General features: G+C 38.8%; 1 pseudogene; it reads left to right on the plus strand.

The window, feature by feature from the left end:
* The first annotated feature begins 633 nt into the window (after positions 1–633).
* Positions 634–5,481, plus strand: LOC142428877 (uncharacterized; annotated as a pseudogene).
* Positions 5,482–12,489: the final 7,008 nt, after the last annotated feature.

Genomic DNA, 12,489 nt, shown 5'->3' on the forward strand with positions numbered 1-12,489 from the left:
TAGCCCAATCGTATCCAGAAAGAGTTATACAATCGTCACCATAATCAATTAGAGAACTTATTCTTCTCTCTCATACTCCTTGTTATTAGCTCCTCATCCCCCCTCCCCCAGCCTCCCCTGAGATATCCTAAAAAAATCTTTAATCCAGCTACTGACTAATTAGATTCTCCCATCCTGGATTTCATATAGCAGAAACATACAAAAACAAACTAAAAAGCTAACAACACAAACAAAATAAAATAGAGGAAAGTCCTCAATCAAAAAGAAAGCAGAAAGATTAAAAACTACAAAAGGCTAAGAACAGACAGACAGTGAAGAAGGTCTCAGCCCCCACTCTGGAGGGAGAAGCCGCTACAAACCTTATGCAGAGTGTGAAATTATTTTCAAATACAGAAAGCCTGAACAAAGGAAGAGAACACTGTGGAGATGCTGCCCACTTAGGGGCCCTTGAGGGCCCAGAGCACTCAAAATGTGACTGATGAGAAGCTGATTTCTTGGAGGGGCGTCAATGGTGGTGACCTGAGTCAGGTACAGCCTGTGAGAGTGGCGCCTTTGGAATCTTCTTTGGTTAGTGGGCATGACTCAAGGTCAAGAGAAAGAGCTGAAAAGATCTTCTAATGAGTAAAACCTGGAATGAGCCAAGTATGAATATAGGAAAATTGGAAGTGGCCAAAAATGAAATGGAACACAAGAAGGTCGATATTCTAGGCTTTAATGAGCTGAAATGGACTGGTATTGACCATTCTGAATCAGAAAAATCATATAATTTACAAAACCGGGAATGACATAATCAAGAGGAATGCCCTGCCGCCTTTGTGGGAAAATGTGACTACAGTGTTTGAAAGAGAAGGTAAGAATTGGACTGATAGGTTGGAAGGAAGAAAGGCTATCTCCAAATGGGTGAGGAGGAAGGTAAGAAACTGGGATGGAAGCGTCTGTTGGGAAGACAGTGGGAAAAAAAGAAGAGCTCTAGTATTTTTTTTAACATTTTATTAGGGAATCATACAACTCATATCACAAGCCATACATATACATACATCAATTGTATAAAGCACATCTGTACATTCTTTTCCCGAATCATCTTCAAAGCATTTGCTCTCCACTCAAGCCCTTTGCATCAAGTCCTCTTTTTTCCCTTCCCTCCCTGCTACCCCCTCCCTCATGAGCCCTTGATAATTTATAAATTATTATTTTGTCATATCTTGCCCTATCCGGTGTCTCCCTTCACCCCCTTTTCTGTTGTCCGTCCCCCAGGGAGGAGGTCACATGTAGATCCTTGTAATCGGTTCCCCCTTTCCAACCCACTTACCCTCTGCCCTCACACCCCTGGTCCTGAAGGTATCATCCACCCTGGATTCACTGGACCTCCAGCTCCTATATGCACCAGTGTACAACTTCTGCTATCCAGACTTGCAAGGTAGAATTCGGATCATGGTGGGGGGAAGCATTTAGGAACTGGAGGAAAGCTGTATTCTTCATCGGTGCTACATCGCACCCTGACTGACTCATCTCCTCCTCTAGACCCCTCTGCAAGGGGATCTCCAGTGGCCGACAAATGGGCTTTGGGTCTCCACTCTGCACTTCCCCCTTCATTCACTATGGTAAGATATCTTTTTTGATGATGCCTTATACCTGGTTCCTTCGACACCTCGTGATCACACAAGCTGGTGTCCTTCTTCCATGTGGACTTTGTTGCTTCTGAGCTAGATGACCGCTTGTTCACCTTCAAGCCTTTAAGACCCCAGACGCTATCTCTTTTGATAGCCGGGCACCATCAGCTTTCTTCGCCACGGGCTCTAGTATTTTTTATTAGAGCTTCCGCTCTGCGGTCTTTGTGGATGGCTGTGGCCAGTTTAGTTTAAAACCATTTCTTTCTGTGCCATGGTCTTATGTGTTATTTTTCATCTTCCCCATGGGCATGTAGATCAGGGAGGACATGCCTGAGTATCCTTGTTACAGTGAGGAAATATGAACCTTCCCAGGGCCATACAGGTACTTGGACAAAAGTAGAGGACAACACTGAAATTGCCAGGTGAGCCTGGAGGTATTTTATGCCAGAAAATAAAGAGGAACTCAAAGGCAAATAGGAATTTATGGAAAAAAATATATAGAAGCCAAGTTCAAGAAGCTCTCACTGGACAAATTTGGGGGACTTTAAGTACCCAAATTGATAACATCTTGAATAAATAAAAGTTCCCAAATTTATGATGGCATTTAAAGTAAAGAAGGGAGGGCAGCTCATTTGTTAGCTTAGGAGGTGGTTAATATACGAATCCCTTAGTCTGAAATGAAAATAGATTATTATGGTAATGATGGTGCATCTGCCCTGCATTTTAGTTCACCTCCCACTGTTGAGAGCAGGCACTTTGCAGAAAATCCTGTCAAAAAATGTGGACAGAGTGGTATAAAAATTCATTGTAAATACAGTGATTGATAGGTTCATTGGGAACAGGATATTCATATGGTGTCAAGTTATTTCCCCCATGAATGACTGGATAAATGTAAAGAAAATTGCTTGTGTTTCCAATGATGAAATCTAGGGAAAGGATCTTAACTAAGTACCCTAATATAAACAACCTGATATTTTCTGCCTTTCGAGTGATAGAAAGTACACAATAAAGGGTTGTGGGGAAGAGACAAGCCAGTCAGGATGCAGTATAGCACCGATGAAACATACAACTTTCCTCTAGTTCTTTAATGCTTCCTCACCCCTACTATCATGATCCCAATTCTACCTTACAAATCTGGCTAGCCCAGAGGATGTACACTGGTACAAATAAGAACTGGAAACACAGGGAATCAAGGACAGATAAACCCCTCAGGGTTTCTAATGAGAGTAACCAATAATGAGAGTAACAATAATGAGAGTAACAATACCAGGAGGGGAAGGGGAAAGTGTGAGAGAAAGGGGAACTGATCACAAGGATCCACATATAACCTCCTCCCTGAGGGAAAGACAACAGAAAAGTGGGTGAAGTGAGATATCAGACAGTGTAAGACATGAAAAAAAAAGATAAATTATCAAGGGTTCATGAGGGAGGAAGGGTAGCTGAGGGAGGGGAAAAATGTGGAGCTGATACCAAGGGCTCAAGTACAAAGAAAATGTTTTGAGAATGATGATGGCAACAAATGTACAAATGTGCTTGACACAAAGGATATATGTATGGATTGAGATAAGAGTTGTACGAGCCTCCAATAAAATGATTTTAAGTAAAAAAGAAGCCACATTCAATAGTTCTGCTTGTGGAATTTGGGGGACCCTGTTCCTTCCATAGCTCTGACTTCTGAGGCTGCTGATGAGACCCAGGAAGGAAGTATAGAAGATAAAGGGACCTTGGGGCCCCAACACCAGAATGCCAGGTGGGTTTGAGTTTCCTGTCATTCTCTTGAAATTGTTTCTCAGATATTGAGTGTCCTGAACTTTAACTTTCTTTGACTCAGCTCGCTAAAGTGGATTTTCATAGCTTGACATTCCTCAGGAAAGCAAGTGACATAGTAAATCAAGTAATTTCACAAATAATCCTCCCTCCCCACTGCTCTCCCTCAGCAACTTTCTTATTCTAAGTCAAACCCTGCCATTTATCCAAAACATTGTGCCACTTTTTGGGCTGTCTGTTAAAAAAGAGAATGCAATGTATTTTTTGCTTTTAAACAAATGGATGTTACTTTGTAGAAAGGAAAAATTCAATGTAAAATATTTTAAGCAATATTTAAAAATAAGTAGTCAAGTTCAAATATTCTTGGAGATGCATATCTTTCACTAATGAACCTTTAAGAAAGGACTTTTGATTGCATCCTGGAGCAAAACTCAAAACTGTAATTGCAAAGAGCAATGAGTTGGGAAGATAATGACGGGTCATGAAGAGCACAAACTAAATAGGCTGAGAGGAAAGGCGGCATCCAAGAGCAATTTAATAATGCTGTGTATCATAAATAAGCTAAACAGAAAACAAGTGCCTATGGCAAAGATCTACTACCACCAAACCCTAGAAGCATAAGTTATTGAGAAAACCTGTATGTTATCTTATGGATTGATTTTGTCCCCCCAAATATGTTGTTAATCCTAAACTCTATACCATGGGTTATAATCTCATTTGGAAATGTTATATTTTGCCATTCCCCATCACAATTCATATGATCTTCCCGGTTTCTTAAAATCAACCCATGTACTTGTAATAGCTTCTTCCTTCTCACCCCTTTTTTCTCCTCTTTCATATTAACTCTTTTTTTTCATATTAGCTCTTTAGGCAAAAGGATAACATTTAAAAACAGTCCAAACCTCCTAAACCTAGTATATGTTACTTTTTTTTTACCTCCCATAACCACTATGGAAGTTTGTTTTTAAGGTTCAATGAATACCAGTAATTTATATTTTTTAAATTTTCTTTCAGATTTAGAGAGAAAATCAGAAACTAAAGGGTCAACCTTAAAGAATAATATTTCATTGAAAGAGTTACACTGCTGCCAGATGATGCAGAGGTCCACAAATGGGGGAGTGCAGGTACTCCTGATCCACAAGAAAACTCTGTCTCATGAGAGGCCACAAAACTAACAGATTTGAGAAAAATATTCATTTAACCCAAAAGTTCTTCCAGGGCCAATAGATGCTCCAAGAAAAAGAAATCACGAATATGACACATCTGGAAAGACAAGCAGATACAATTTAGGTTTAATTAATCATACGTAGAGTTTTAAAAAAATGAAAACTTTTAAATGCAATATTTGTGAAAAAAAATCTTAAAACAGCTCATTCACCTTACCGACCACAATAAAAATTCATACTGGAGAAAACCCTTTCATATGTAAGGAATGTGGAAAAGCTTTCAAAGTTCATCTCTTATTCCCCATTAAAAAAAAAATCCACACTGGAGATAAACCCTATGAATGTAAGGGATGTGGCAAAACTCTCAGGCATCCTTCATCTATTACTCAACATCATAGAATTTACCCTGGGGAGAAGGCCTCTGAATGTGTGTATGTCAGAAACCCTTCAGCCAGAGAACTGGGCTGATCGAGCATCTGAGAACTCATGTTAGAGAGAAACCTTTTACATTAAAAGATTGTGGGAAAGCATTTTGCCAGATGAGACACCTTAGCCAACATGAGATTGTTCATAGTGGTGTGAAGCCCTATATTTGTAATGTATGCAATAAAACCTTCAGCCATAGTACATATCTAACACAACACCAAAGAACTCACACTGGAGAATGGCCATATAAAAATGCAAGGAATGTGGGAAAAGTTTTAGCCAGAGAATACATCTTTCTATCCATCACAGTACATAGTGGAGTGAAACCTTATAAATGTAGCCATTGTGGGAAAGCCTTCCGGCATGACTCATCCTTTGTGAAACATCAGAGAATTCATACTGGAGAAAAACCTTTTGATTGCAATGAATGTGGGAAAGCGGTCAACTGTAGCTGATCACTTATTTGACATTGCAAAACACATTTAAGAAGTGCGTTCAGCAACGATGCATAAAATATATGCAATATCAAAGAATCTACATTAGAGAAATATTTTAAGATGATTTGACACAATGCTTCCCACAATAAATGTTGCCACATTCATCTTTAGTTTTGTTATTTCATTTCATTATAAACTAATGAGAACTTCATCATTGATGACCATAAATCTGTGTGTTGCCTTTTTAAAAAAAATTAAAAGATCATTTTATTGGGGGCTCTTACAGCTCTTATCACAATCCATATATCAATTGTATCAAGCATATTTGTACATATGTTGCCATCATTATTTTCCAAACATTTACTTTTTTTGAGGCCTTGGTATCTTCTCTTTTTTCCCTCCCATGTCCACTCCCACCCGCATGACCCCTTGATAAATTATAAATTATTATTATTTTCATATCTTATACTGACTGCTGTCTCCCTTCCCCCACAGTTTCTGTTGTTTGTCCCCCTGGGGTGGGTGGTGGTAAATCACAGTTTTAAATATCCCCTTAATAATTTAGAACCTGTTGCCATCCTTTAAATTTTGAGAAAGGGCATAAATAAATTTAGTTGACTCATTTCTAGAAGAAATAATGTGCAAGGGAGTTTCCTAAGACTGATAAGCTATACATGAAATACTTTATTTTCTGGTTTCTTACAGAACTATAGGTGACAAGCTCTCTGCTAGGGTCACATGGTAAATATGCTAGATATTACAAGCCATGTGGTCTCTTAACAGACATTTAAATCTGCCATTCTCAGCGTGAGTGATATCTAGTCTATTGCTTAAAATACCATTTCTTTGCTAATATCTGCCAAAGTTTTGTGTCTGGCACAGACCTCTTTCCTGCCTCACTCTTGCTTTAGGTCCTTGGTACTAGCTGTTCATTTAGATGCCCTACTCTCTTACCTTCTCACCTTTGCGCAAATGTTGCCTCCCTCACCGAACCTACCCTGACCATGTTATTTACTGTTGCAATATGTTCTTTTACCTGAAACTCTAGCACTCCCAAATTTCCCTAATGTGTCCACTTCCCCCCCAAAAAAAACATACCACCTAATACTTTACATATTTACTATGTTTATTGCTTACTAGTCTTCCAACATAATAGAATGAAAACTCCAGAGGGCGCAGATTGTTATTTTGTTCAGTGAGATATTACAAATGCTTGGCACACATTAAGGACTCAGTAAAATTTTGTTGCATTGATTTCAACTGGACTACATATCCACAATAGAGGAGACCAGGTGGCATAATGGTTATGCATTGGAAACTATCAACCACACCTCAGAAAAAGATGAAGCTCTCTGCTCCCATAAAGACTCACCATTTTCAAAACCCACAGGGTATTTTCTACTCTTTCCTATAAGGTTTGTATCAGTTGGAATTGACTTGTTGGCAGTGAGTTTTTTGTTTGAGAAATGGAATTTCCATGTTAGCTAGATTTTATAAATGAGAAAGCCTGAATTTTTGTAGATTGTCCTTGCAAACGGACTGAGATTTGTAGACCTCCAAGAACTGAAAAAATCATAGCTGATACAATTTTAAGATGGATGGGTATTTTAATTTGAGAAAAAGGAAAAAGTTGATTAATCACATGAGTTTTTCTTTGTTTTGTAAACATGAGTTTATTTTTCAAAGGGAAGATGAAAATATGAACATATGAGTAATGGGCCCAGCAGTAACGCTATGGTTTTCAGCCATCACCAATGTCTGTAAACCTCCATTCCCACAGAGCCTAACGTGACTCCTTGCCTTCTCGACCTCTCACAGAAATCTTCCCCCACATACACACCTCTTCACTGTTCTGCTGGTGCCAAATTGGCGGGGGTGAGTGTGGGTGGATTGGGGCTCCTTTTAGACATAATTTATTTCTGTCCCAATGTTTATTAACATGGGATTCCTTTGTTCTTTCTCTCTCTCTGAGTTTCTTCACCTTCTCTTGTGGCCAGTCTGTCCCTTTGTCTCGTCTTCTCTCGTGCTCTCCCTTTCTGACTTTCGACTATTCTCTCTTCACTCTGTTTTACAATATTCCCTGCCCCTGCCCCTTTTACTCTCATTCAATGCTAAACACCTGGGCAGGTCGTACTCAAATAAAAACCTGTTAATTAAAACCTACACCTGGGTCTGCTTTCCTTTTATTCCCATTCTAACAATGAGTCAACACAAAATATGAATTATTTTTTGGTAGTGAGAAAACAAGTGGTGAGTACTTTCTAAGAGCAAGCAGAACAGCATAGTTCACAGAGCAGTGTGCACATCCTAATCTGGTGAGGAGTGACTGGGTTCTTCAACACCGGTGAGCAGTGGCAGTAAAGTTGAAAAAGATTGTGAATAGATCACTCCAACTGTTTCTCAATGGTACAATGAAGAAGAGTCCGGTAACTTAAGGTCAATGTTACATCTGACACTTTTAAGTATTGTATTTTAAGATCGTTCCTTTTGCTTAACATACTTTCTGACTTTTAGATAATCTAAATTTTGCATTGGTTTGTAAGTTTTCCACTTAAGTATATATATATATATATAGTAATATATATTACAATGATCTGTCTTGGAAGAAGTAAAGTCAGAGTGCTCCTTAGCGGCAAGGATGGCAAAAGTTCACTTTACATACTTCTGACATACTGTTAGGAGATATCAGTCCCTGAAGAAGGATATTATGCTTGATAAAGTGAAGAGGCAGCAACAAAAAAAGGCAGCAAAGAAAGCCATCAAAGAGCGGAATTGATACCCTGACTGCAACAACGGGCTCAAGCATAGGATCAATTGTAAGGATAGTACAGGACCATGCAGTGTTTCATTCTGTTGCGCTTAAGGTCACAATGGGTTGGAACCAACTTGGTGGCATTTAACAACAACATTGATTAACCATGATCCTATAAGGTTTTGTCATCTACAGGCAAGCTTTTGTGTTGTACACGCCATACGATATTTGACTAAAATTGTCTACAAAAGAGACATAAAAAATGACTAATATTTTGAACTTAGAGCCCATCAAATAGAATCAAGATTTATAAAACTCTGAAGAGTGACAGTGTTTGTGAATTACAACTAATAGAAATTAGCAACTAATAGATTAAATGATGGTATTTCTTTAAGTTCTTTATGTGAAAATATTGTGAGCATTTTAAGAGGCTCCTCTGTGGATAAGTAACTACTTGAAAAGAGTTTATTTGGGGAGCTGATATCAGGGGTTCAGGTGGGAAAAGAATGCTTTGAAAATTATAATGGCAGCATTTGGACACAATGGATGAATGTATGGATTGTTAAAAGACATGTAAGAACCCCCAATAAAAGTAATAAAAAAGTTTATTATAATTTAATCTATTTAAGTCTGAGGCAAAAGCTATTAATTCCCGGAACACTGCAGAATTCTATGCAACGATGAGTGTTTGTCTCTTTAAAACTTTGGCAAGGAATCCTAGTAGATTAGTGCAGTTAAGAGCTGGACAACAGCTAGGAGGGAAGCAACAGATCCCACATGGTGTCAACAGGATCAGATATCAGGCATCAGAAGATCCAAAACATATAATCATACTGATGTGAATGAGGAGGGTCAGAGTGGAGACCCAACACCCATCTGTATGCAACTGGACATCCTCTCACAGAAGGGTCAGAAGGAAAGAACAGGTCAGCCAGGCACCAACAAAACACACAACATTCCTCTAGTTCTTTGATGCTTCCTCCCTACCCACTCCCCCCCCCACTATCATGACAGTTTTACCTTACAAATTTGATTAGATCAGAGCATGCTCAATGATAGAGATAAGAGCTCTCGACACACGGAATCCTGGACAGATAACCCCCTCAAGAACAAGTAAAGGGAATAGCAATACCATGAGGGTAGGGGAAAAGTCAGGGGAAGTGGGGGGAGAAAGGGGGAACTGATTGAAATGATCAACATATAACATCCTCTCTTAGGGGGCAAACAACAGAAACTTGGATGAAGGGAGACAGCAGAAAGTGTAAGATATGAAAATAACATTTATAATTTATCAAGGGTGAGAGGGTGGGGAGCTGAGACCAAGGGCTCAAGTAGAAAGAATATGCTTTGAAAATGTTGATGGCAACATATTGCACAGATGTGTGATTGATACAATTGATGTATGGATTACAATTAGACAGTTTGACCTGATAGATATTTACAGAGCTTTTCATCCAAATACAAAAAATTTCACATTCTTTTCAAGTCCTCATGGCACATATTCGAAGATAGACCACATGCTGGGGCATAAGGCAAATCTACATAAATTTAAGCACATTGAAATAATACAGACCTCTCTCTCTGACCACTGTGCCATAAGACTGGAAATCAACAAAAGGAAGACAAAGAAAATAAGAGCAAATAATTGGAGAATGAATAACTCTCTACTGCAAAAGGAGTGCATACTGGTGCAGATCCGAGACGAAATCAGGAAATTTCTCGAAACCAACGAAAATGAGCACACGACGTACCAAAACTTATGGGACACAGCAAAGGCAATCATCAGAGGAGGTTTCATAGCAATACATGCACACCTGAGAAAGAAAGAGAGACTCATGATTGATATGCTGGCACAAAATTTATAACAACTAAAGCAGAGTCAGCAGGAAAATCCTACTAATAGAAAAAGAAAAGAAATCATAAAAATCAGGGCTGAGATTCAGGACAGGGAAAATAAGAACACTATGGAAAAAAGTAATGCTACTAAAAGTTGGTTCTTTGAAAGGATAAACAGAATTGACAGACCACTGACAAACCTAACCAAAGGAGGGACCAAATTTCAGTAGCAAGAATAAGGTATGAAAGAGGGGACATTACAACAGACCCCAATGAAATAAAAAAGATAATTACACAGTACTACGAAGGATTGTATTCCAATGAATTCAACAACTTGGAAGACATGGACAAATTCTTGGAAAAACAATCCCTCCCTAGGCTATCCTTGATGGACGTCAAGAATCTCAACAGACCCATAGCAATAGAAGAAACAGACAAGGTTTTCAAGGGATTACCAACAAAAAAAGTCCCCGGGACCATATGGCTTCAATGGATTATTCTACCAACCATTTAGGGAAGAACTAACACCAATCCTACATAAACTCTTCCAGACATAGAAAAAGACAGCAAGCTCCCGAACTCCTTTTATGAAGCTACTATAACTCTGATATCAAAACCGGGCAAGGATCCCAGAAGAATTGAGAACTATAAACCAATATCCCTAATGAACATCGATGCAAAAATCCTTACCAAAATAGTAGCCAACAGAATACAAAAGTATATAAAACAAATAATTCACCAAGTGGAATTCATACCAGGGATGCAGGGATGGTTCAACATACAAGACCATTAGTATCATTTGCCACATGATAATATCGATAGGTGCAAAAAAGCATTCAACAACATTCAACACTAATTTCTGTTTAAAACACTTGAGAAGCTAGGAATGGAAGGAAAATTCCTCAAGACAATACAAGCTTTACATGAAAACCAACAACCAATATGATAGTCAATGGAGAAAAAACTAACACAATCCCACTGAAAAAGGGGACCAGACAAGGATTCCCCTTGTCCCTACTCTTATTTAATATCATGCTAGAGGTTTTAGCTAACAGCATAAGGTAAAGAAAGACATTAAAGGCATTTGTCTGGGGAAAGAAGAAGTGAAACTATCATTATTTGCAGATGATATGATTTTATATCTGGAAAATCCCAAAGCTCCACAATAGAGGAGTTTGGCACAGTGGCAGGATGCAAGATCAACAAACAGAAGTCCATCAGACTTGCTATACATATCGGATAAGACCACAGAAGAGGAGATCAAAAAGGTGATACACTTCACAAATTGGAAGACTCAATATAATCAAGATGTCAGTTCTGTGTAAGGCACTAAATAAGTTTAATAATATCCCGATACAATTACCCTCATCTTTCTTCAAAGAAATGGAAAAACTGATTGCCAACTTCATATGGAGAGGGAAGAAGCCCAGAATTAGCAGAGAACTCCTCAAGAAGAAGGACAAAGTGGGAGGGCTTCTTTACCTGACTTTAGCACATACTATACAGCCACATTTGTCAAAACCGCATGGTATTGGTACAATGACAGGTACTCAGACTAATGGAAAAGAACTCAAAACCCAGAAATAAAATCATGAAAATACAGACAACTGATCTTGGATAAGGGCCCAAAAAAATATCCAATGGGAAGCCGATGCCCTCTTTTACAAGTGGTGCTGGGGAAAAAAAATGGATATTTACCTTCAGAAAAATGAAGCAAGACCCTTATCTCACTCCATGCACAAGAATAAACTCAAGGTGGATTACAGGCCTTGAAGTTAAACCCCAAACTATTAGGGCCATCAATGAGGGAATTGGGACCAACTTGAGAACTTTGGCACAGGGAATACATAGGCTATCAGAAATAGGGAAGGACACAAACACAGAGGAGGCACAAATTGACAAATGGGATATACTGAAGATAAAATACTTGTATATATCAAAAGAATTCACCAAGGGAGTAATAAAAGAGTCCACAGACTGGGAAAACATCTTTAGCAATGACACATCAGACAAAGGCCTTATTACTAAAATCTACAATACTCTGCTAGCCTCCAAAAAGAAAAAAACCAATTGCCAAACTGAGAAGGTGGACAAGGACTTGAACAGAAGTTTCAGAGGGGCAGAAATCTGAATGGCCAACAAACAAATGAGAAAATGTTCCCGATCTTTAGCTATAAGAGAAATGCAAATTAAAACAACAATGAGGTACTACTACCTAACACCCTCAAAGATAGCCCAATTCAAAAAATCAGAAAGCAACTAGTGTTGGAGGGGTTTTGGGGAGACAGGAACTCTCATCCACTGCTGATGGACTTGTAAGTATGTACAGCCACTATGGAAATCGATCTGGCGATATCTAAAACAGGTGGAAATCAAGTTACCATACAACCCAACAATCCCCCTACTGGGCATATACCCAGAAGAGACAAGAAACAAACCAAGGCCAGACATCTGTGCTCCAATGTTCATTGCGGCACAGTTCACAATTGCAAGGA

The sequence above is a fragment of the Tenrec ecaudatus genome, chromosome 1 (assembly GCF_050624435.1).
Source record: "Tenrec ecaudatus isolate mTenEca1 chromosome 1, mTenEca1.hap1, whole genome shotgun sequence".
In the NCBI taxonomy this organism is placed as follows: domain Eukaryota; kingdom Metazoa; phylum Chordata; class Mammalia; order Afrosoricida; family Tenrecidae; genus Tenrec; species Tenrec ecaudatus.